Raw genomic sequence first — 25843 nt, 5'->3', positions numbered from 1 at the left:
ACACACTTACCTCCACACCCACACACACACACACTCTGCTCTTGACTTACCCACTGAGATTTTGAAGCGGAATGGGCCCGTGGCACAGCGATCGCCTATCCGGGATAAAGCGCAGAAATCTCCGCCGCTCATTGTCCCGGGCCCCCGTCGGTCGCTGCACAGTATGTCCACATATCCTCTCTGTAAAGAAGGGCAGAGAAGGAGCTCGGATTCAGTCACACAGCTCTGCACTCCCTGCAAGGAGTAGGCGGGCACGCCAACGAGAGACCCATTCAGAGTCCCAGAAAGTACCAGCCTCCCTGTCTGCCTCAACGCCTTTTCTACGCGTCTGTCCGCCTGTCTGTCTGGGATTTACCCTGACAATCTGGCCACCTTACCCTCAAACCTGTCCCTAAGCCTCGGGTAACCTCCCCAGTCTCAGCTAACTGCTTTCTGATATTTACAAACCAGCTCCTGTCGCTCTCCCCTGTCTGCCACCTCCTAGTCTGAGACTGTCAGGGCCCGCCACAATGGGGAGGCCATGTGGGTTTCCCATGGAGTCGCGTGTTCCTCCCGTCTGGCAGTTAACAAGGCTTTGAATGAGGAATGTTAGCAAACAGAGCTGCTGAATGTCGGATGAATGCTAAGCCAGGCAGCCAGTCAGATCGCGGCACTGGCCCGGGCATATGAATAATGCAGAAGACTCGGCAGGGAGGAGAGGAGGCAAAGCTCCACCTCCATCTGCCCCTTCCAAACTCCACCCGCCCCTCCTTCTTTTCCCCGCTCGAAACTCAAATGCCTTCACGGGAGCAAGAGAGCAGCGAGGAGGAGGAGGAGGCGGCGTTGGGGGAAAAAATTCAAGATCTCTGCTGCTACTCACTCATGCAATTAAGAAAAAAAAAGTCCTGCAAGATGAGAATAGTTAGACGCACACACATGTAATTACTACAAATCAGTTCTTGAAACATGCCACTTTTTTTTTCTTCTAACCCCGTGGTTGGGAACTATCTCACTCTTTTTTGGGGTTTTTTGTGTCTTTTGTTTGGAATTGGCACCTGTCCCAGAAAAAGCCCCGTCGCCGCTCCGCCCTCCTGCTCCCCTTTCACTGGAGACTGCCCACGAGAGAGAGAGAGAGAGAGGGAGGCAAGAGAGGCAAGAGAAGGAGAGAGAGAGGGAGCGTGAGGAAGAGAGGGTGGGGCAGAAAAACCCTAAGAGGGGACAGGTTTAGAGATGGAAAAGGGGTTAAGGAAGGTGGAGGGCAAAAAGGAGATAAGAGGGGAAAAACGCATGAGAAATGATCGGAAGTCGCGTGCACAAGACATCTGCTCCGTGCTAAAAAACAACCTTCATTCTCGGCTTCACAAGGAGGGGAAGCATGGCGAGCAATCGAGAAATACGTGCTCCAAAAAAAACCCTTTGCATAAAAACCCCCCAAAAAAGAAAGAACGAAAGAAAAAAGATTATGCTCAGTCCGGTTCATCTCTACCGAAAAGAAGCGAAATGCACGAGTAGGGCTCCGATAAAATGTCTTCGTGGCGGCGTCGAAAGCAGCAGCAGAAGCAAAAGCCACTTGTTGCATGATATTGAGGAACAGATCTTGCAGAGAGAAGTGAGAGCAGGCAGAGGGTTAAAATCCTGGGACTGGGAGTAGTAAAAATCCCTCCCTCTTTTGGCACAGACTAGCTAAAGGGGAGGGCCTGCCTGTAGAAATAGCAGCAGAGCGTTTTTCCCCTCTTTCTTTTTTTTTTTTTCTCAGAGCTGCAGAGTCCTAGTCTACCCTCTCGCATGTGGCCGGGACCCAGGGAGAGAGGAGGAGGAGGAGGCGAGCGATGGATAGAAAAAGAAGCAGGAGCAGCGAGGGGAGGGGGTGAGAGAGAGAGGGAGGGAGGGGAGACGAGCTGTGACTGGAGGAGAAGGAGCTCAGCTGATGATGAAACGGGGACGTGTGGGAGTAACGTGCGCACTACGCGTTGCCATCACCGTGCGCCCGGTGCGACGTGAGCGTGCACGAGGCCGGGTGGGAAGGAGGGGGGGAGTCGAGGTGGGAGTCAGGGAGGATGGGGTAGGGTGGTGGAGGGGAGAAGTCATTGCAAACAAACGATTAAAATGATTCTGGGACAACGTGCAACACCAAAAACTTTGAGATTCAACGTTAGCGCAATGCATCTTTTCTCTGTGCAGCCGCTGCCGCTTTGAGGCTTGATATCAGCCGGTTTTGTCTTTGACCTCCACGTCCTTAATCAGAAAACTTCGAGGCGGCAATGGCGCTCGCCTCTTACAAAAAGGCCCCAGAAAAGAAGGTCGGATTCGCCCGGTGATGAATATCGCTTTGATTGCTGCTTCATCTTGCTTGTTAATGACTTGAAAAGCCACACGGACTGCACTGGCACGCAATCAAAGCCAGATAAGCACCTGGGTGCGACTGCCCCACCATGATTGCAACAGTGAACCGTGCTGTAAAACCCTGTAATATTTACCGCAGTGCGCCCGCCATGTGCCATTACTAGGCCACCCTCGCCTTTGCTTGTGAACTGCAGAACTAGCAGCAGCAGCAGCATTGGTCCTGCGTGCGAATAAGGAGAGGAGAAATGTCGGGCAGTAACCGAACGATAAAATGGACTCTGCTGATGACTCTGCTCGTGTCCTGCACCCTCCTTCCCCCTCCGCCTCCCCCTTCAGTGTCCAGCCTATTCTGTCTCCCACCCTTTCTTGTCCTTTCAGTAGCACTGTTATAGCCTACAGTAATAAACAGCCCCGCTCTGGACAGCTAGTGTTAATTTAAGCCTGCATGCGATGGATCTTTTTTAGTTTTTTTTGTGCCAGATACCACCCCTGCTGTCTTTTCTCTCTCTCTCTCCCCTCTTGCACACCTACCAACCCCTGCATCAGCATGCTGAAGGTTATTCACACCCGTCCGGTTTCTACCTGACTTCCCTCCCCGAAAACTTTTCTCTGTGGCCAAACTGTTGTATTGGCCCCGTAGCTGTTTGCAACAGATTCCCCGTGGCAGAAAAAAAAAAAACAACTTCCTCTCTTTTGGACGCCATTCCCCTCCCCTTCAGTCTTTCTCCTTTCCCAAAAGAAACCCAGAAACTCAGCACAGGCAAATTTTTTCCCCTCTTCTCTCCTCAAAGTAGGAGCCGTACAAAAGAGAGGGGAAAAAGGGAAAATTGTCCAACAAAACGACGGATCTCACATCATGGAGCACAGCTAGCGAGTCTCAATTTCAATCTGCCTTTATTGCTCATGCAGAGCCTGAAGAGGGCTTGCACGAATTGAAACAAATAAAAGCTGTTTTTTATCACGTGTGGGGCGATTTAGACTGAGAAAAGAGTGAGTATGAGCGACTGAACAGCAAACTAATATGGCCACTTGGTTAGTTGCAGTCTCTCCTACCTCCTCACTCTGAGTCTTGGAGGCTGAAAGAAAAGGCGTTACGCTTCTGTGTGTGTTTCTACCTCACAGGACGGACCGGAGGGAGTGAGAGAGGCAGAAAAAGACAGCGAATGAGTGCACTTGTTTTGCCTAAACTCTCCTCAGCTTTCCACAGCCTCCAAATAAAACTCAGCTTCCCTGTGTTTTCTGCTGCACCATCCGCATATCAAAAAATAACAACACAAATGCGCAAAAACTTGTGAAAGACGAGGAGCGAGACAGAACTCACAAGACTACCAGGAGGCTCAACGTGAGGCAAACGATGACTTCAGTGCGCTTTATCAAAAGATATAAACTCGCTCGTGTCCCCCTTGATGAGAAAAACGGGTTGAGCACAGAACAGTCATCGGATTGAACCCCGTGACGTCACATCTCGCCACATCTTTGAACCAATTGCAATCACTGCACGCACAAAACGCCACTACAACTGCATGCTGAATATAAATCAAACAATAGTGTAAACAAACGCATGTTTCATCTGCAATCTGAAGAGTCCCTGAGCTGTTCATCATCTATCTAAGACACTGTGTCTGCGAGTCAGTTGTTTACCATCTAACATGTGGCAGGAATTCAAAAAACTTGGCAGAGCCCATTGCACCGTACGTCGTGGAGAGTTCATTTGAGGATACGGCTCTGGTTTTGGCTCAGCTGCCAACTTCTGACACTGTAGCCCTCTGCGCGGCCTCGCCCCTGCAGGAGCGGCCTGCGTAATGCTGCCATTGATGAAACTCCAATATTAACAACCTCATTTAGGACACCTCCACGAGTCTATGACCACTACTTTTTTCATTTTTATCAGCCCTTTTCACCTCCAAGTTAAATGCAGCTGCCTCACGTTACATTTACTATCAGTGTGTAAAAGCAAATTGCATTGCTGAGAGCTGATATGCATGTCATTTTAAAGCTCTGCGTATTTCAGCCGATTCACAGTAGGTGAGGAAAGATGAGAAGCCACAGAGACGACTGGAGGCTTCATTGCACAATCAGAAAAAAAGCGAAAAAAGATGCAAAAGGCAAATTAAATACAAAACTAGTATCATACAACACAGTAAATGTGTCAGAGACACACAACTCATATTGCACGGTGCAGTCAAGATGAGTTATAGCTCACTCATGAGCTGAAACAATGCAGTTGTTGATTCAGTGGTCTTATCAGATACGGAGTGCCTTCACATCCTTATGAATCATCCCGCAAATACACTGCTGCAAACAAGACCAATTAACAAACACAGATTAAATTTATGGCACATACGCACTGCTCGGTGCTGCACTGCCCCGAGGCGAGCAGCAAACACTGAGAAAATAACCAAATACTCATTTTTATTGGTCACTGCCAAAAATTATACAGTACCGCGTAAATACAGGCAAATCACAACATGAGTTGCAATTACAAAGCAAATGTTTTTCCGAAGAATTCAGCATTACAGGCACCAAAAAAGGAAAATACAAAAATTAACAATCGCTTTCATTAACAAAAATACAGTTTTCTCAGTGTCAAACAAACCTCTCAAGAGATTACTTCTTGCATTTTAAAATACTATTTTTCAGGTCTTTTTTGCAAGTTTAAGTTATTCTTCTGCACGATATAAACTCACATAGATCAGCCCTGTTGTATTTAAAGCCTGTGAGTTGCAGCCGTCCATACATTCACACTCCGGCGAACACACACACGCTTCCTCCTCTGTTCGGTGACCAGTGCGGCGGGCCTGCTCCCTCTACAAGGTGGTCTACTGAGGGGCCCCTCAGCAGCACGCGCCTCAACAACTTCTCTATTACAACTGTGACCCTTAGGGTCAGTCTCTGAAGGGTTCTGAACAAAGGCCACGACCTCGGGGTCAGAAGTGTAACGCCGGGGGCAGGTCGGGGCCCCACAGCAAAGGGAGCGTGCTGTTTGCTTTGAAAGGTAAGGATCACTAACACAGAGGCCTAATAAGGATTAAGGGGCCATCCCCTTTGGGATGTCACTCTGGGGCCTCATACATCAGTCTCTATTAACCTTTGTGACCCCCGGCGGCCATTATGGGGCTATGGGTCACAGTCGCTCGTGTTCGCAGAGCCATAAAACTCAATGTCGCGTGCAGCCTCGAACTTGAGTGCCGCTGATTACATGGACAAATTGTTTTAAAAGATAAACACCTTGTCAAAGAGGACTCAGGCCTCCGTCTGAGGAGCTTTGCCTGTCCAGGCAGCTTTCAACTTGCTGCATTAGTCAGCAGATTTCAGCCTTTCAGGGAGGTTAAAGGCAGATATTCGCCATCAGGTCGACTGTCCCTGCAATAAAATAAATGAAAGTCTGACAAGTCTTGCAAACAAAATAAAATAAAAATGAACAAATGTACTTCTGAAAGTCACATGAAAGTTAGTGAATTGATTTTTTCCACTTAGAGGCAAAGAGCCAGAGAGACATTGGCAAACTTCGATAAAGCAGGTGAGACAAAATCACAAAATGGAGGACAGAAGGAGACAAGATGGCAGCCCGAATGATGCAGCCATTCACAGAGATCATGACGTGGCAAGTCGCCATTAAAACGTTGCACGTTGGACAACGTATTTCTTCATGTACTATATAAAAAATGTTTCTTTTTTAAACAAAGACTAAAGCAGAAACCTGTGGTGACTTCATGAATTCCTTCAGTCACTGTGAGACCTCTCAGACACTGAGCTTAACCCTGTGCAGCCTCTCAAGAACAACTCAGAAATAGTAGATTTTTATTCACCTTGATTTGTGGACAGCATAGTTAATGATTTCTTCCTTTTGTGGAAATGATGAAGGGCCATAAATTTATTTCCGCTGTTTCAAAGCATACGATATATAGAAATTTTATTCATTTCTTGGCAGAATGAACAAAAAAGGCTAATCTATTAAAGCATTTCTTCCTAAACAAACACATGGCATAATGTGAATATAAGCACATGCTATTTGAAAAACAGAAAAAAAGAGAACAAATATATGCCACGCATACATAAATACTGATCTTCGTCTATAAAAATATTATTAGCAAAGACTATAAATAAATTCTATGTTGTGAATAACTGGTATTGTATTATGAGCTAATACAGACAAAATTCACTGCAGTAAAAAAGGAAGCAAATGTATTCTGGGATCAGGGATTTCTTTTTGCTCTGGATATTATTTTTAAAAACTGAATGAATTCATGTTCATCTTTTTTTAAAAAGTGACTGCCTTTTTTTTTTAAAAAAGTGTGAAAATTCAATTCTGCATTTACATATAACCTATTAAGGTAAAACAAAACACACATTGTTCTCCTAAAAAAGATTCTGCATATTTATACAATTAAAAAGAGGATCATTTTGCTTTTCCTGCATTCTGCTGGAGAACAAATGGAACTTCTTCATAATCTAAACTTTAAACAGCTTGTAGTTCAGTGCTTCCTTCACTCAAGGCTTTATTAGAAGCAATTTATATTAAAAAATACATTATTATTGTCGAAATAAGGACATGACATTTTTACAAACTACTTGAGGTTTGAAATGCATGAGAAGTTTCTCTCTGAGCCGCTGCAATTAAAAGTGAATTTAGAAGGCTGTTATTCAGGATGCCACAAAACACTTTTGAAACTTTAAATCTTTATATAAATAGATGCAAAACTAAAAATACAGAGTTATTGTCACAGCCACAATCGAGTACAATGCCACTTGAGTTTCAGTCCTTTTAGACATTTTCAATGTGTGATCAGAAAGCATTGGTTTTCAAATGCTCATTACTGCAAATTTCCTGAATCTCATGCTAAAATAAATGTTTTTATTAAATCATATTAAACGCGTAAGTATTAACTAGATGTTTTTGTATTTTTTTTACTTCATAAAAGTGATTTTTAAAAGCTTTATTCAGTAAATGCCTGAAACGGTGAAGCTACTGAGAGAAACTCTAAATATACAAAGTGGTAGAAAAAAGAAAAAGTTCTCAAGTGTTTTCCAAACACAGTTCACACTTATCAAGGGCACTAACTGAGCACTTTGATTCAAATGTATTTCTTTGATAATCATTAAGCCACTCACCTCTGCAAACCGAGCTTCTCTGTGCGCAGCGAGCCTATTCGGCAGCAAAGCAGAGCAAAGGTTGGAAAAGAGGAGAGAGCGAATGAACCTGCGTTCGCTCGAGACAAGCTTTTAAAACAGACAAATAAATCCCAACACAAGCAGCACTTTGACAGGATTCACAGCTTGTCCTTCTTGCAGCTCTTCTTCATTAAAGTAAGGGCAGAGCTTTGGGAGAATCCTTGTCCTACTTTCAGTTAACCATGAGACTCCTCTCTCTAGGTCATTTTGCAACTGTCTGGTTTATTAGAAAAGTTTAGTTTCTAATTTAGCTAACAGAATTCATTGCCCATCTTGAGGACACTAAAAAATGTAATTAGAGTCATATTTATTTAGGGAACAAAGAAATGTCATTCTGATCATCGACTAAAAAAAAAGCTCCCCCCCCCCTGTAATCTACAACAACTGTGGTAAAAAAATTCAATTTACAACAAAACTAATGCTTCAGTCCTTGCTTGCTCGGTCTTATTCAAGCTTGCATTAAACAGATTTTCACTGTGAGCTATCAAAACATTCTGCAGTGCTGGATGACACAGGAAAGGGGCTCTGAATGCAAAGTCAAGTGCTCTCAAGGCTGCAACATTTCAGCCCGACACCATTTGGGACATTTCTGTAAGCCCTGCTGTTCGGGAATACCTCTTTACTAATAACGCAAAAAACGCAGACAAAATACAAACAGGCAAAGAGGCAAAAAATAAATGAAAACTATATTTTTAGACACTTTTTTTACAGTTGAACTTACCCCTCTTCTCCCCTCCTCCTCCTCCTCACAACATTTAAAAGAAACACACACACACCTCTCCTGATTCCTGGCTATTTACTGCTCACATTTCGGGGGTCCATATCGCATTAATAAATAATTATTTTTGCAGCTCTTATCAAACATCAGCTCACATGCAGGTCTGGGGCTTTCTCAGGGAGTGGTACCACCTCTTAAAGCACTCGGACCTGCTGTTGGTTCTACTTTAATGCCACGTCACTGAGCCACTGCAGCCTGGATGGGCCTGCGTGACCGAGCTCGGCCCAGATAGGAGCCCTTCGCACCCCAGCCCCCGTCAGGACCGAACGCCCACGATTCATACAAGGAAAGGTGGTAAAGATGCGCAGCCATGTTTTTAGATTTTAACTGCAGCCTCTCTGGCCTTCTTGTGATTTCCTCCCCTCTCCATCTTATTTCTAAAAAATCAGACACTGATTTGACTGAATGACAGCATGCCCGTTTCACTCGCCCATATCCAATTCAGCTGACTAAGGGCTCAGGAACGCTCCAAATAGAGCGTTTGTTTGATTTCATATCGAGCATGAGTCTGCACGCACATGCTCTCTGCTTCACGCACACATACACACACACATACACACGTCTGGAGTTGTCTGGGTTACATGAGGTAACAGGGCACACAAGTATATCTGCATGAAACCGACAGTATGTATTTATGTGAGCAAGAAATTCACAAGCTTCTGGATTTAGAAGATAATTTGTATAATTTTGTTTTTTATTGGTGGTTCACTGAGGTCTAATAAGAAAACCACTCCCAGACGGAGAACGAGTGTGTGTCTGCGTGACTTAACGATGTACTCAAGGACGATCGTATCGCAGGAAAAAAACTGAAAAATTAGAGTGCTAATAGGTCAGAGCATCTCCTAACTGCTGCAGCCGTTGAATCTTGATGCTAGTCATTTATCTTTAATTGGATTTTTACAGAGAGGTTTCCCAGCGGGGGCTGGCAGTCTCGTTTCTGAACTCTGCCTATAACTTTAATGTACAGACAAATAAGAAAAGCTAGAATGGCAGAAAAGAGGAAATGTAATTAGACTCAAATGTGAACACTACTGATCTGACCTCTGCACATTTATTGTTTTGTAAATCCATACAGAAGCACATTAAATATCCGTCTGCATATTTTTACATATATTTCATGTGAAAACACTTTTTTTGTTTTGTTCTGTGGTCTCCTATTCATGTCTGACCTCAATATTAACCTCAAATCACTGTCTTCAAACAATGTATAGCATTCATTTCACTTTGGCAAAGTTTTGCCTGAACATTTCAACTATCTGTCTCCAAACTTCGCAGGTATTTGTATTAAATTTCTCTTTTTAGATGTATTTTCTCAGAAGAAATGTCCACAAAAATACCAACAGCACATAAATCACAAATAAACCCAAGCGTCTGCTTCAAATCAAGTGTTGTTTTTACCTAAAAGTATTGACTCACTGTGGTGTCTACTGCAGTGTGCAGTCTAGTGAGAGGGGAAAAGAGACGCTGGCTCTCAGGGGTTAAGATGCTAGCAGTCATGTGCCTGTCGGCTGCAACAAAAGCCTGCCTATGTAGGGTGCATACAGATGGAGTGAGCTCCTTTGTGTGCAGCGTTTCACACGTCGCAGCCTCGGAGCTGCCAGGTCTGGCTCTCTGGGCCTGGCTACAGGCCTAGCTCGCAGCTTGTAGCACCTGACGCTGGGCTCTCACTTTGCTTTTCTTCGCTTGAGACCCAAGTGCAGTGAGTTTTTTGAAAGATAATGGAACAGAAGTCCAAATAGTGGGTCACACGGCTCAACACAAACAATCGCAACAAAATACAGCACAGCAGAGCACAGTGCTGCAGCCAGTTGAGCTCGGATCAGCATGACAGGAGCATTGTAAGCACGGCTCCCACTCAGGTCTGCCACGACATATTTGACTTGTCCCTCCTCTGCTGTCTGTCAAACGTCCTCATAAGATGGTCTCCAAGAACACTTGTAATGTGCTGATAGAAATACAGCCAGTGCATTTTTTAATGTTCATGTTGTGCATGATGTGCACAACATGATGTGTCTGTCTGCATGGACTGCTGTACTTATGCCATGAGTGCCAAGCCACTAACGGAAGTTCCTTATAGTGTACATGTTAGTGTACACAGGGATTAAACCAGTTAATGTCTGGAACAAGAAAATGTTTTGTCCATCCTCGATGCTTTGGACAAAAATCATCTTCATATATATATTTGTGGTACACAGCATTTATATGTTGTGTATATTGCACCTGCACACCTGCATAAACTACACTGGAGACTAATACTTTTCTTTCTTAAGCTTCCCATGGTTGATTTAATGCTTTTTGCAGTCAGATACAATACACCAGTCAGGAAAATAGAAATCCACAAGGATACAACTCAGGTTTATTATTATGCCTATTTTTAAAAAGGGAGATTAATTCTGGATGATATAGTATAAACATAAAATCTTTCATGCTGTTTGTAAGGCCAGAAAACCACATTATAAATAAAAAAATCATATCAAGCTAAGTGAGACTCTGCAAACATTACATATCTGTCCACAGTGTGTAAGGTGTGACAGTGCAGTATTACAGTATATTCACGTATGAGGCACTCAGGTGTATTCTCTTACCCCGGGGGGTCTCTGTCTTGCCTGAGGACCCTTCAGCAGCACATCTGGCTGTTATGAGGAATGGAGTATTGACATTTTAAATGCAGGACAATATTTGCGAGGACTGGGACACCCTACTGCCCTCATGGCACTTAAATGCCACATAAAGCGGATGGAAAATCTGCGGTGAACCAGCATTATTCTATTATTCTTTCAAGTGCATGGCCCATTCCTCCACTAAGACAACTTTTGAGCTTTTTTTTTCTTTTAGAACATGTAAGCGTGTAGTCGATACAAAAATACTTGTTCACTGTGCTGTTGATCTTGGACTGAAAAAAACCCCAAGCGAGCCACATGAGCGACAAAAGCTACGCTCAGAAAAAAAATAGACCCATAAAGAGTCCGTTCTGCTATTCTTCCAAAAATCACAATAAATTTTTGATGAGACAACACTCGGTTCTCTGCAGATATTCTCCTCAAATAGGTTTAGTGGGACAAAAACAACAGTTTCAAAACGTCACGACCAATACAGCATTTAACCCTCTGAGCTCCAAAACTCAGTGGTGGTTTTAAAATTGATGTTATTTTTAGGAAAGTGCTAAAAATGATAGAATTTATAAGTGCAACAAACTGTAAAAAAATAAGAAGAATCGTCAGATTTTCAACTATCTGGTGGTCATGGAACTATTCTTGAGCCAATCTAATGTCAAAATGATGATATTTCAACAAATCACTTGAATCAGCACGTCTCATTAAAAATAACCTGCAGGAACCACATTCTGCAAAAAAATTAAAATTCTGTGTTCCTTGATAAAGTTAAGAAATCTTTTATGACTCAGCTGCAACAAACAGTAACATGACCAAAAATGAAGAACTTTTCAATTGAACTGCAGGCTGTGTTTACACAGAGCAGATCAACAAATATGTGAAAAAGAATTTATGTCCTAAATTATCTATAGAATGTAGAGTCACTATTTTTTCTGCTGTTGTTTTTAACAATTTTCAGCTGACAGCACTTGAAAAGATGTTGGACATATTCCCTGATTTTTTGAATTTTATAAAACAAATTAGTTTAACTTTTGCTTTAGAGTTTTTTTTAATGTTTTATGGCATTATGATTTTATCATGCTGCCCAAAGACATTTTGAGTTCTCCCTACTTCTAGCTATAGTTGTGCTGTTTAAATAGAGGTGCAGGACTTTATATTGCAGCGAAAAATGAGTCTACAGTGAGTAAAAATGTGATGGGAGCAAATAAAAAAACAAAACACCCAGAATCTGTTAAGTGGGGTTAATAGGGTTCATGGTTTTTGTAGCAAGCACCTCCATAAAAACTAGAACGCAAGCATTTTAGTTTGACAATAATTTATGGTGACACAGCTTTTATATGACTGTTCACATTAGAAAATTAATTAAATCTGCTTTAAAGATTTTTGCTGTTGCAGTCACTGAAGTCACTCAAATTTTGACATATTTACAGTTTCTATTAAGAACAAATCTACAAAGTTTTCTGTTTGTTTCCAAAGACAAACAGATGAACTTTTTTTCTATAATGTGTCAAGTTCCCAGAGAAGAGAATTAACAAGCTGAAAGCCCTTCGAACAATGTGTTACTTTATCTCTTTATAAATGGCACAATGGTCATTTATGCTGCCATCACACTCGCAGTGAAGCTGGCGAGGTGCAATTAGCTCCCACATATCATCGTGTATTGTTCCCCAGCATGTTACAAATTTCGCTAAGAGTGTAAATACTCAGGACCAGGAAATTAAGTTCTGCAGGCCTACAGACGCAAATGTACTGGTGTGTGTGTGTGCGTGTGTTTGTGTGAAAGAAAGTCTCCTTTTTTCTTGGAAACACACAGAAACAAAATCCCCTCCGTCACTCAAACAAGCTGCTGCTATAGGTTGTATGTTAATTAAACCTTTGTGAGTGCAGCCTGGAGAGTATTAGCTCCCATATTCTGACCCGGCACCCTGCTGTCACCAATCTTGTCCTAAAACACATATACGGACACACTCTTAAACACATATGTATACACACCACATGCTTGGGGTGCATACTACCAGGACAAGCCGGCCGGGTGCCTGACAACCACAGCGATGGAGGAGACGTGAGGGAGGGAGGGAAAAAAAAGTTACCCTGGCGTGTTAGTTTTCTGCCAGGGAGTCCCTATTGACCTGTTAAACCTTTGTGACTGGAACAAATGCAAATGGCGCTGACTTGTTCACACAAAATACTAAAGGCCCATTCAAATGAGGCCCCGGGCCACAATGCAGCAGTGGCCGAGCGCTCTGTGGAGGCTGGGCAGCCCCCAGTCTGACAGAGGGAGAGACAGAGATTCTTTTTGCCACTGCACAGTTCATTCTGGTTGTCTGGTGGAGAGCAATCATCCACTCTGATTACTGCTCCTCCATGAACACAGACACAAGATAAAGTTACCTTACACCTCGCCTGTAATTCTGCCCTGAGTAACTCCCAAACACTGTTGCACTGCCCTGAACTTTACCCCATAATTACCTCGTATGTAATGCTTTGTAATTGGACGCCAGCGGACCTGAACTGTTCCTGTTATCAGGTATGACACCAGCCGTGCTCGATAATCACACGGTGCTTAACTCGTCTTAGCTTTTGTAAAGAGTGTCCCTATGGCTAATATCATATCCTGCTTTGTAATTCTGCTATTGGGTTTGGGATTTTCAATAAAGTAGGCTGAAAAATACATTTCATATGGAGGGATTAATGAATAAAAAGCAACATTAAAACAGTTTGATTAATCACTTGACTCAGGAGAAACAAATAACCCCATTTGTAGCAGGAATGATGAGCACAATCATTCGAAAGTGTTGGTTCAGGTCAAAAATTAAAGCATGAGTAACGTTTTTACAAGCCACAGTGATGGAAACAAGCCAAGCAAAGTCAACTGAGGGCCTCCATAATCAGAGCTTTTCAAACTGAGATATTAGATTTGCATGACTCAAACCACAGCTGGGTTAACTGGGTGACTAAAACTAAATTATCCTGCATGTAAACATTATCGATGATGCTAAAAATGAAAACAGACAAAGCACCGTGGGAGGCTTTGGAGTAAAAGATTTTACAAGATAGCACTTAACCCTCTAAACCCACAAACCTGTCAGTGGGTTGAATGTCAGGATACCTTAAAAAGAAAGAAAATTACACCATTTACCAGTTAGAAACTGTAAAAGCGGAAAGAATAAGTAGATATTCAACCTTTTCACGATTACTGAATGTATAACGCATGACATATGGTTCCATCAGGAAAATTTAATGAAATCTAAGGTAAATATGTGATAATTCATCATAGTTCTTCTACTGCATATCTCTCATTTTAAGCTTTGAAAAAATAAACCATCCAGCAAAACTGTGATGCAATTAGTGGCTCAGCTGCGATCAACAGTCTTTGCTGCGTTTACAACGACTAGAGAGGACAAATTAAAACTTTAAATACTAAATATCTACAGTATGTAGAGCCACTATTGTTTTTCTCCATTACTGGTAACACAGGTGGAAAATGTTGTACATGTTGAATATAGGTGTTGTCATTATTGTGGAAAAAATATTCAACGAAATTTCACTTTCATTTTTGTTTTTCTTTTTAATAATCTATGGAGTTATAATTTCTTACGCTGCACAGAATACATCTTTGAGTTCTCTCTACTTCAATAATTGGTTGTGCTGTTTCCAAAAAAGGGCAGGACTTCATATCGCACTGAAAAATGAGCCCACAGTCAGTAAAAATGTGACATTAGCATAAAAAAATCATTAAACTGCTTAAGTTTCAGATGGTTAAATGTTTGCGATTCCCCATGTAACAGTTTTTACTCATTACACAAATGCAACTTGTGTGTGTGTCCACATTTTATCTACCTACGTTTAATTCTGGTGCACATACTAAATGTTTAAACAAAGTAACAAAAAGTACCTTTAAAAAAGCCTCACAAATCACTTTTAAATGAAATACAGGATTCTCTGTGTCGGACTGAGGCTCATTTTTATGGTCACGAGGATGCTGGTCAAGTATAAGCCAAATCTTCATCTGATACCCAAAGAATAAGCCTTTTATAAAGAATGTAACATGCTGGAAATCAAATAGAGCTTTCTTGTTCCATCCCTTCTCTCCAAATACGAGATTAGGAGGAGCCTGAGAAAGGCTCTCACCAGCACATCTGGACAGCACCTGATCTGAGGGAAGCTGCCTACTGGACCTCCACTAAACTGGATTTATCAAATGAAAGGTTTCACTCCAAAGAAGGGATGTAGTGGGACGTAGACTGACCACTGCAACTCACAGTATCTCTCTTTTAAGTCCAATAGACTGTAAATGTGTCAAATCTAAACTCACAGCACTAATTTGATACGTAAAACATCACATCTTTTTTGCATAATGAATTCACATAATAAATACCGCTGAAAACACACTTTCTCAACTTTTATGAATATTTCTAAGACTCATTTGCTTCTAAATAGTTTCTTCTGTTAAAGGAATTTAATCAAAACGGTCTTTTTGGGAATGACCTGGTAAGAAAATTCCATTATTGTTAATTTTCATATATAAACAATTAATATAATGCTGTAAATATGTGGAAAGAAACTGCCAGAAGCATGAAAATCCATGTCATAAAAGCTACACGTCAGAGAGGGTGTGTAAAAAGGATGAAAAAATCTGCATAATTTCCTATTTTTACATAAATGTATGTAACAGAGCTTTACTAAAGAGTTGCTTTTTGTTTGCCGGTGGTGAGAAAGAGTGAAAATATTATGTGTAAATAGGAAATGCAAATATTCAGCTGAGCTCTGTTAGACTTGCTGTTTATAGAGTGATACCTGCAGAGGTCACACATGAGCTAAAAGTCTGCAGGGAGAAAAACCGAGGAAGTGAAGAGGGAAGAGAAAACACCAGAGAGACAGAGAGAGATGACTGATCAGGTTTCATTTTAACGCCATTTACAAAGACTTTTTATTCTGCTAATGTTTGTTTTGGATGTAGCTTGTGATATAGAACAATATAATGAGCATTGAATGGTAGTTAACTAATCAGTTCCCATTTAAATTGCCACATAATCTGATATTCCTGCCCTATTTGCTTTCTTTCTTTAAACTTTCATTCCACTAAAATATATTTTTCATCATTTTCACTCACTGTTTTAAATTTTCTTTCTCAGTTACTTTGATGCATATGAAACATATTCTTTAAATAATGCAAAATGACACACTGGGAAGCTTTCTGCTAGCCAACACAGTAAATCTAGTGCCGCCCTGATCAGCTGGAAAAGCGACAACAACTGCTTCACTCCGGCCGACCCGACAGAAATGTGGTTCAAGTACAAATGTCCTGAGAAATTCCCCGATTTGATTCCAGACTATTTGCTGCATGTCATTCCTCTGCTCTTTTCCCCCCAAACAACTCCCACTCTCTCCAGTCACAATAAAATACAGCCATAAAAAGCAAAAAAATAATCCTAACTATGAGAAATAATTTACATTATTCAATCTGTGATTCAAATTAAGGGAGATAACACTTCAATTAAGTATTTCATTTTCTGAATATTTTGCTGTTAATTAATTTTTTAATCAGGATTTTCTATCTTTAGCATTCAGAACCTTGAGTACTTTCTGTTTTGTTTGTTGTTGTTTTTGCTCCTGTCACAGTTTTACTCATTGTAGGCTCATTTTTCACAGCAACAAAAAGTTCTGCACCTCTATAGAAACAGCATAACCATGGCTAGAGACAGCTCAAAAGTGTGCTTTGTGCAATATGACAAAACTATCTACTTATGTGTAATAACTGAAACCTCATCCTCTTGTATATAGTCTATAAATTAAAAAAAATCATCTGTATATAATGTTCTCTACAATTTTTGCACTGTCAGAAATTCTTGAAAAAAGAAAAAAAAAGTCTAATTATTTTGCCTTTTTATTTTACAAAACAATTTTTAAAAAATGACACTGACACACACAACTTATTTCCAAGTGCATTCAGGTGTCACCAGCACTGGAGAAAACAATGGTCACCCTAGTTTTATTATATATATTCTACTATTCACATTTTTTTTTATTTGTTTCCATACTTATCTTCCCTCTTCTCTGTGTAAACACAGACTGCAGTTCAGCTGAAAAATTCAAGGATTTTTGCCACCTGACTGTCATCTATGGCTTCACAGTTGTGCCAAGGACTTGCTTTTTTTGTCTTTCGAAGGATCTGGTGCCAACGGTTGATTAGTGATAAATAAACGTAAACTGAAGTGATCTGGATGAAATATCGCCACATTAAGCCGATTTTTAAGTAGTTTTTTTTAACATAACCATATAGCTGAAAATACAACTATTCCTTCTGTTTTTACAGTTTCTAGCTCTGATAAACGGTGTAATTTTGACAACTTCTTTCTACAAAACATGTCTTTCAAACTTGTCGGTTTGCTTCAGTGTTTAGACAGTTTCTACCTTTCCCACAACACAAAACAAAAGAGCTAACACGCTGGTCCGGAGCCAAATCTTACCTCTACACTTTAAAGAGGAATGACACAGAACGAGTCCGGCTGAGCTTCCACTACAAAATGAAATTTTTAAAACTCCTCTGTCCCACTTTACAATTCAAACATGTCCTGCAGCTGAGCTTCATTTAAAACCGCAGAACTTTATTTCATATTCTATGAAGCTCTTAATGTTTCCAAATATACTAAATGTGTCATGTTGAATTACGAGTCAATGGCATAAAGTGATGTGAGAAACATGCAAATTGTTTCCACTTCATGTAATGGTGGGGCCACAGAAGGACAGCACTTTAGAGGTCTGGATACTTAATTCAAAACATGTGAGATAATGTGGCTGATGTACACTAAACACTGTATGTGCTTCACACGGTCACGAGGGGGGTCTTGTTTTCCCATGTAAGAAATACAAAACAAGTTTAAGAGGAGCATCTACCCTCAAGCGGTTTAAACTCAGTGAACTTACAGTGTCATGGCACTGGAATTATACTGCACTAGTAAACTCCACCCATCTGGTACTTTGTGCAAGTTAAAACAAACACGACAAACTACTGGCAAGCAGGATTTCACCTACTGTAGGGCAGAGGATAGGTATTCCAGTATGCAGGTGTCAAGAATGTTGTTTACATCTGTTATTACACACGTTACTCTAAAAAAGAAAAATAAGTAATGAATCCTACCTTTGATGCGTTGAACCACAAAGTCCATTAGAAGGTTTGAAAGGCTTGTTGTCAAATTGCACAATTTAGCAGAAGCTGGAAACTGTAAAAAGAGAGAGAATTGTCAGATTTTCAATTTTTCAACAGGTTTTGAACTAATCATGTGCAACACGCCATTTGATTGGGAAATCTAAGTGTAAAGTATATGCTCAAAATCACTTTGCTAATTTTGAAATCGCAATAAGTAAACCACTTGCTCTAACCAGATTCTGTAAAAAAACAAAAAATTCTGCCCTCTGTCGCATAACTGTGAAGCCACTAGTGACTCAGCTGTGACCAATAATCACATGACAAAAATTCAGTGACTTTTCAGCTGAACTGCAGGCTGTGTTGACGCAGATAGTGGAAAGGCAAAAAAATAATTGAAGATGCAAATGGGTAAATATTTAAAGTATATAGAGTCACCTTTTTTTTCCCCACTATCGGTAACATGCGGATTCATTTGTTTCTCCAATTTTTGTAAAAATAAATTTCAAAAATTATCTTCTCTGTCTCTTTATTATTATTAATAATTACAGCACAATAGCTTCGTTATTCTGCACAAAAGACATTTTTGAGTTGTCTCTACTTCTAGCCATGGTTGTGCTGTTTCCATAGAGGTGCAGGACTTTATATTGCACTAAAAAATGAGATTACAGTGAGTAAAAATATGACAGCATCAAAAAGTACTCTGAACTGCCTGTGACTCAGAGGGTTAATGTCGATTTTGCCCTTTCAAGCCTGAGGATCGCATTATTTTTCCTTATGGAGTAAAAAGTTACTCATTACCTGCACAGTTCGTTCAATAGTCAAATATAAATTATGCAAGTGTTGTACTTTCCAACAATTTTACAAACATCATACTTTTGCCCAACATCTTTGAGGCAAATATTGTTTTATTTAGCATCACTACATTTGTCTGACAGCTTTAGTAATTTTAAAGTTACAGTATTTCATACACTTTCTTTACAGTGAAAACCGTCCATCTCCAGATGTGATTCTGAATTTTTGTGACAAATGGAAGGATTAAGTGTTCCTTTATGGGACTAAGAAAACTGTCCTACTTCTAAAGCTGAATAAACTGTTCAAAAACCTTCATGGATTAGCTGGAAAATGCATCGTCACAACTCTGGTGTTTTTCTAAGCTTGTTAAAAAAGCTGACTTTTTAACAGCTGCTATGAATATGATGATCTTACAGAATATGATGCATTACTGTTCATTAAACTACCCAACAGTATATAAAGTTGTAACAATGAGCTCAATCTTAAACCCGTGAAGCAGCAAAATGCAACACACACATGAATGCAGCAGCAAAATGAATCCAAAAACATCATATTTCAAAGCAAAATGCTGAGAAGAAACACATTGTTCTGCAGAATAAGTACTCTTACTTGTGATACTTAGATAATACTTAAAATATTTTGCTTAGGTATGCTTTTGAATGCAGGACTTTTACTTGTAGTGAAGTATTTTTGCAGTGTGGAATTAGTACTTTTACTTTCCAGTCTGAATACTTCTTCTACTACTGTTTCAAACCACATTTTCAAATCGCATCAATTCCACAACAGTGACATAAAGTTCTGATTTACGAGGAGACAAAAACATCTTGATGTTCAGATCAATTTAATGGAGGAAAATAAAAATCCTAAACTGTCACGCCAAAAGTTCATTTATTGCCAGAGACTCTTGTAACAAAGAGTCCACTACAATAAAATTCCCCTAATTTTTTCCTCATAATTATGTCACTGTAGAACTACACACAGGCCCCTCTTCTCCTTCACTGGGAAAGTCAGATTTGTTGGCTGCGTTGCCGGACAAACTTCGACTCAAATCTGATTCTGCTTGTTACGTTCTCTTAAAAATATACTGCACTGAAACGTTAGACAGTGGCTGTCAGATCGAGCCCGTATCATGCTACCACTCACAGTTTCACAAGTGATGAGGAAAGAGTGTGATTTAGATTTTGAGTAAATTCTACATGAAAACTTTGAAAGGTAATGTTAAGAAATACTTATTTCCTAGAGATTGAATTCAGTTTCATCCTTCAAACTTTATACAACCTGGTTGGTCACCTTTACATTAAAACTGCATTTTTAAGTGATAAAAAAGACTAAACATAGTTGAACTGATGTATTATATTGCATAAAATTTCTATCTAAAATAATAATAAATGTAATTTTGCAACTTTTCGGGAGGTTGTGTCACTTTGCCCTTCAAGCAAACCACAAAAGTCACTGTATTCTGCTTAAGAAAAGTGCGACCAAGCATTGAAATTACACAAAACACATTATCTTCCTATTAAAATCCCATGTGCTCACCTTCTTCGCCGTGTCCGAGGCCTCGTGGCTCCTCATTTGCCTCTCACTCATAGGATCGGCCGTCCTGCACCACAAAATCAAAGACACACAGAGAGGCTCGTATCACAAATCAACACCGAAACATCGCCGCTCTGTTGTTTCAACCTGCACTGCGAATAATTATTGAGATCGGTGATTGATTAGGACGTGTGGTGCACAGTTTTGTTGCACGCCGTTCTCTCGCGGCGTGCCAACACGAGCTGGGAACAGGACATTCTCACTGGAACATTTCTGCTGCTACATGTCACTGCTGTTGGGCAGAGGAGCAGCAAGAATTTATTACTTCTTCCTTTCGAACATAAGTTTTGTTTTTAATTACACAATCAGTTTAGTTAATTGCAATCATAAGGCATAATTTTTAATCATGCTGGATCACATAATTTGCAAAAAAAAGACATTTAGATACACAGGATGCCTTTTCTCACATTAAGCACCGATGAATTGAGCAGAATTGAGATGGCAATATGCTAATTTAGGCTGTAAATAATAAAAGTATTTCACTGATTTTGCCCTTTAGGAGCATAAAGTCAGCAACTGCTACAAGTCTGACGCTGCCAAGGAACACTTTATGATGCTTTAGCTCTGTATATTAGCACAAAGTTACAAAAACACAACAAGGAAGTCAAGGAAAAGGGCCCTCCATTACCCTACAAACAGCACAGTTCATTAAAAACCAGAGTCTATCTTCCTCATTGTTCCTTGTCAAACATGCATTCATGAATATTTCTGACTTGCTGCAGCTGCAATGCGTCCCACAACGTTCCTACTTCCATCTTGCAGTCAAAAAGATTTTGCAAACACATGAAAGAAGCCGAGTAGGTGGTTTCAGTTAGAATATGTGGCCTTATTTAATATCTAAAAATCCCCCCACTTTACCGCAATATATACACAAAACCTTGAGGATGAGATTATCTACAATTACAGTTTAGGTCATGCTGTTTCAACGTTTCTAACATTTGCCTTGGCCTGGATTCGCCTCTTGGAAAACGTGTCATGCAGCATGAAATGTTGAACTCAGTGACCTTCAACTGAATCCGCATTACTACCAAAAGATTGCAGCAGTTTTGAGGATTTCGTGCCAGTTTTCCAATCATCCTTGTTGTTTGGCATTTATCTCTCACCCAGACGGCTACTTCTGTTCTTTCCAGATTTAGGGAATACAAAAGGTTTCAGAATCCTTTGCAGCGCCTCAACACTGGCCTTAATAAAGCAGTTTGTGTAGGTGTTTATGGTCTTTTTGCTTCCTAAGTACATAACGCGGGCAGTTTCTTTTTTTGTTTTGGCTGTGGGTATGTTCAAACTGAACCGGAAGAACCTGCACTGCTCCCCACAGAGCCCTGCTTCATTTGCTTTCCACCCCACCTCCCCGATCTTCTCACAGGAGTTGTGAACTCTCCGTAAACCCGCCGATTCCCTCCAGAACGCCGCTGTCTATCCAACATCAGAGGAGCAAAAACAACAGAGTGAGAAAAAGAAGCAGACAATAAGGTAAGAGAATGAAAGGAGGGGAAAAGGAGAATGAGTGAGAGAGGTTGAATCAATGCAGCAGCCTGGTTGCTTCTTTTTTTTCTCTCGCTCCACTTTTTTTTCATTTTTTTTCTCCCTCTCTCGCTCTCAAATGATTCACAGTGGAAAGAAAAGGCCTTTTCCCTGTCCTCAGTTGAACTCCACATCAGCTTCCTGTTAGAAGGCAAGGAGGAAACACCAGAGCAGCACGCGCTTGCGCACATACGCACACACGGACAGACGAAGGCCTTCACTGGTGGATTCTTCGCTGCCAGAGAAATTAGGTCAAGCACTTAAATGCCCTGCACTGAGATTTAAAAATGTGAAGTGTTTGGTTGGGGGACAGCAGAATGCAACAAACACGCAGCGCCTGTTGCACTTCCAAAACACCACACCGGCTACACCCTGTACTGTCAGCTCATGGCTTCCCGCATTATTAATACCAAAGAAATAATCAGTGACAAACGCCCACCTACTGTTAATACACCATCCATCTGTGCAGATTAGAACATGACACGGTGGCTCAGGCACACACAATAAAATAAATGATATATTTAAAAAGCGGCTAAGAAAAGCACCTTATAAATCCCCCTCGCAGGCAAAGCTCTGCTATGTGCATGTACTCTCAAAACACCAGATGACCTGATTAGGGAGTGACAGGAGCCTGGGTGCCTTTACAGCACAGCTAAAGGACGGGACGGGACGCTGAAAATCCTCCAGCACCGCCAACCCCGCCGCCCTCTGACCTGAAACGCCCCTAAAGAAACAACACACCACATTGCGTCCGATCAACTATCATAGAAAGGCTTGGTTGCGTTCGGCACAATCTCGCCGTTTAGGGTTTCAATCAATGCGTGAGATATGAGCAGGGAGAGAGAGAGTGGGAGGGAAGCTGTCCTGAAGCAAATGAGAGGATTTTGGGTGAATCCGAAGCCTCTCTGTCGTCTCTGCATTTGGCCACTGCAGCAATGGCCCACAACGGCGCTTCTAAGCTGCAGGGGTGGCAGTAGTAAATCAGAAGATAATCACGCCAATTTTTCCATTCGCAGCCATGTGCTTTCTCCGTGTCCACTGACTCACAGTGGAGAATGCAGCCTCAGTCCATTGTCTGAGGCCACCTGTGTCGTGTCCATTTTCTCGAAGGCACAATGGCATTTTCCTGTTTATAGCCGTGATTGTGCTTTATAACATGCAGCGTCAGAGTATTAATACATACACGAAGCAGTGTGTTTGCAATCGACCAGAAGGGTGGCAAAAGGTCACCCCGACCCCGTTCAGTATCTCGGTTCTGAGAGCTTGGTTCCCTCTTTCCAGCGAAAGAGAGAAGGAGAATTTGGTAACAGCACCAACTTGTGTTTTCTGATAGCTAGCAGAGATATTTCCTGGGAAAAAAACGACACCTTGCACTTTTAACGGACACAGAGATGAGAACAATCTTACCCACTGGTCAGCCCCATAACTGACAACACAAAAAGCAAAAAATATACATCCAGATGTGCCACAATGTGCACGACGGGTGAACAACTGATAAATTACCATTTTGAACTTGAATGTGCCAAGTGTAAGGTGTCGCTGCTGGGGTGTTGGAAGCCGAAGTTATCTTTGGTATGAAGGAAATCTGTGCCATGATCCAAGACAACTAAACTAAAAAACGAAGCTGAAATGTGCTGTACAACAGAACACACTCAATGCAAATGCAAATAAGAAATTATTCTACTGTAAATTATCCTTCTAGAACTCTAAATGCTTGTTTGAATTTTTGCTTTGAAGCAAGAAAACAACGCAAATTGATTATTTTTTGTGGGAAAAGAGTGCAGTGTTATATATTAACCATGTACGACCACAAGAAGAAGCTTAAAATCGAACTCTGCATGAACCTAAAAACTCATTTCCACCGTTCTCTACCTGATGAATGTGCAGCACCTGTTAATTCTTTCTGAGGAAACGTTCACATAAAACACTAAATAAATCAACATCATCCACATTTTATTACTACTACTACTACTACTACTACTATCTCACGGGATTTTAGCTTTCTTTTCTCTTTATTTATGATTTTTTCTGTCAAAGTAGCCCCGTCTGCACCTGAGAACAGCAGCCAGGCAGCACCATACATGCCTTATAACCATTAAAAATACATCGAGCTACTGCTGAGTGAGCTCCTCTCAGATTTCAATGAATTAATTTCATCAAAAAACTTCTCAGAGGGGGAAACCACAGTGACACATGAGGGGAAAACCGCACAGCTCTACCATATGTTCCCATGTCTTACATACACTGATTATCTCGGGGCTAGCAGCTTCGGGAGACGCAGCTTTTTTTCTAATTAAATGCACTTTAAAAAAAAAAAACTGAAATCCAACAAATTGCTCACTTGCAGAGCGGTGGATTGACGCCCGGCTGCCTATCTGTGTTTGCATCGGGGGACAACAAAGGGGAAGATTATGCCTCTCTCTCTCTCTCTCTGCGAACAGAAACTAGGGCACGAAAAAGGCGACCTCTTTTCTTGTATTGCCAGTCTGGCGACCATTTCCATCTCCGCGTAAAGCTCGTCTGGGTCTCAAATTCACATGTCCACAAATGTTTTGGCACCCTGGAGAAGTTAACCCAAAGGACTGCGCGGATCGTTTCAGTCATAACAGTGTCACCATGCACTGACCCAGTCTGAGGGGGGAAAACATCGCTGCAACCCACTCGATGTGCAGCGGTTTTTCTTTTATTATTATTATTAAACAGCTGTCATTTTTACGCACTTTTTTAAGCTACAAAGAGAGAAATGTTAATACGCACCCATGCTCTCAAGTTCAAGTTGGACGATCTCTTCCTCCGGGGGGTGTCCAACTCCGAGTCTTTATATTTCCTATGGTGGCTCGTCTTCTATTGTCTGTCAGACAATAAGGAAAAAGCGCAATATTTGGAGAAGAAGAAGTGTTGAGAATCGGTGTCCAAAGGCGGCCATGAAAGTGTTGCACCACCACCATCGCCACCGCCACCGCCGTCACCCCTCTCTCTGTGTGTCCCCGTGGCCGGCCATCCAGCTCGGTTCAGCGGGGACACTCAGACTGCGCCGTGCGTCCTGCGCCGCCGATGAACCAGATGCGTCAAGTTCAGCTGAGGTGAAACGCAGTTAGTTATACAACCAGACCGGTGTGCAGCGGGGCTGATCCGTCGGGCTGCTTATTTAATGTCTCCCGAAAAAAAAAAAACAGACAGAGAAAAGGCACATCGACGCTGAAATATGTGTAAAAACCAGCCAGTGTGCGCTGATTATCATGGAGCTGCCTCACTCCCTCCCCTTCTCTCCTATCATGCCCCTCCGCGGCTCCAAAAAAAAAGCACTATTTGCTCGTTACCTGATGTCAAGCTTGTGAAAAAGACATTTTGTAAATCTGTCATTCACTTTTTTAAAAAATCACGGTTAAAAAGAGCTTAAATTACCACCGCGGCACTATAAACCGCAGCAGATTATCACATGGGAGCATTAAAGGAGTAACACACTGATGTTTGAGATGATAAAAAAATAAAACAGTACGACAAAGTAGCTAAAAAAAAAGCACATTACTACCCCGAACACTCAGATATATTTAATATATGCAATGTTAAATTATTTTCTGTTTTTTTGTCTGTTATCCTCCACAAGTGAAACTTTGCTCTGTTTACAGCAAAAAAGCACATTTAGACCCCTTAAATTCACATCTCCTGCTAGCTTAAACTTTAGCTTAGCTACTAATTATTTCTTAGGAATATTAAATAAGGAATGATTATATGACCAAGTGATATTTATTACCTTAAAGGTGCTGTGTTATCCTCCACCACAAGTCACACTTGGTTTTCTCACAGCAAGAAAAACACATTTAAACCTTCAATTCACATCTCATGCTAGCTTAAACTTTAGCTTAGGCTGCTAATTATTTCCTTTATGTTAAAGCTACAAAC

General features: G+C 41.1%; 1 protein-coding gene across 1 annotated transcript in view; it reads right to left on the bottom strand.

The window, feature by feature from the left end:
* The window catches only part of LOC110953589 (peroxisome proliferator-activated receptor alpha-like), a 53064-nt gene extending 28094 nt beyond the window's left edge, over nucleotides 1–24970 (bottom strand). Inside the window, exons 1-4 of the mRNA XM_051958093.1 lie at nucleotides 24698–24970; nucleotides 20363–20426; nucleotides 18026–18107; nucleotides 51–180 (exon numbers count right to left, since the gene is read on the bottom strand). The gene's annotated coding sequence lies outside the window, so the exon portion shown is untranslated. The remainder of the gene's footprint in view (nucleotides 1–50; nucleotides 181–18025; nucleotides 18108–20362; nucleotides 20427–24697) is intronic.
* Between the last annotated feature and the right edge of the window lie 873 nt (nucleotides 24971–25843).

The sequence above is a fragment of the Acanthochromis polyacanthus genome, chromosome 1 (genome assembly GCF_021347895.1).
Source record: "Acanthochromis polyacanthus isolate Apoly-LR-REF ecotype Palm Island chromosome 1, KAUST_Apoly_ChrSc, whole genome shotgun sequence".
In the NCBI taxonomy this organism is placed as follows: Eukaryota; Metazoa; Chordata; class Actinopteri; family Pomacentridae; genus Acanthochromis; species Acanthochromis polyacanthus.
The sequence above is the reverse complement of the archived record's forward strand: the minus strand, read 5'-3'. Positions and strand labels throughout refer to the sequence as shown.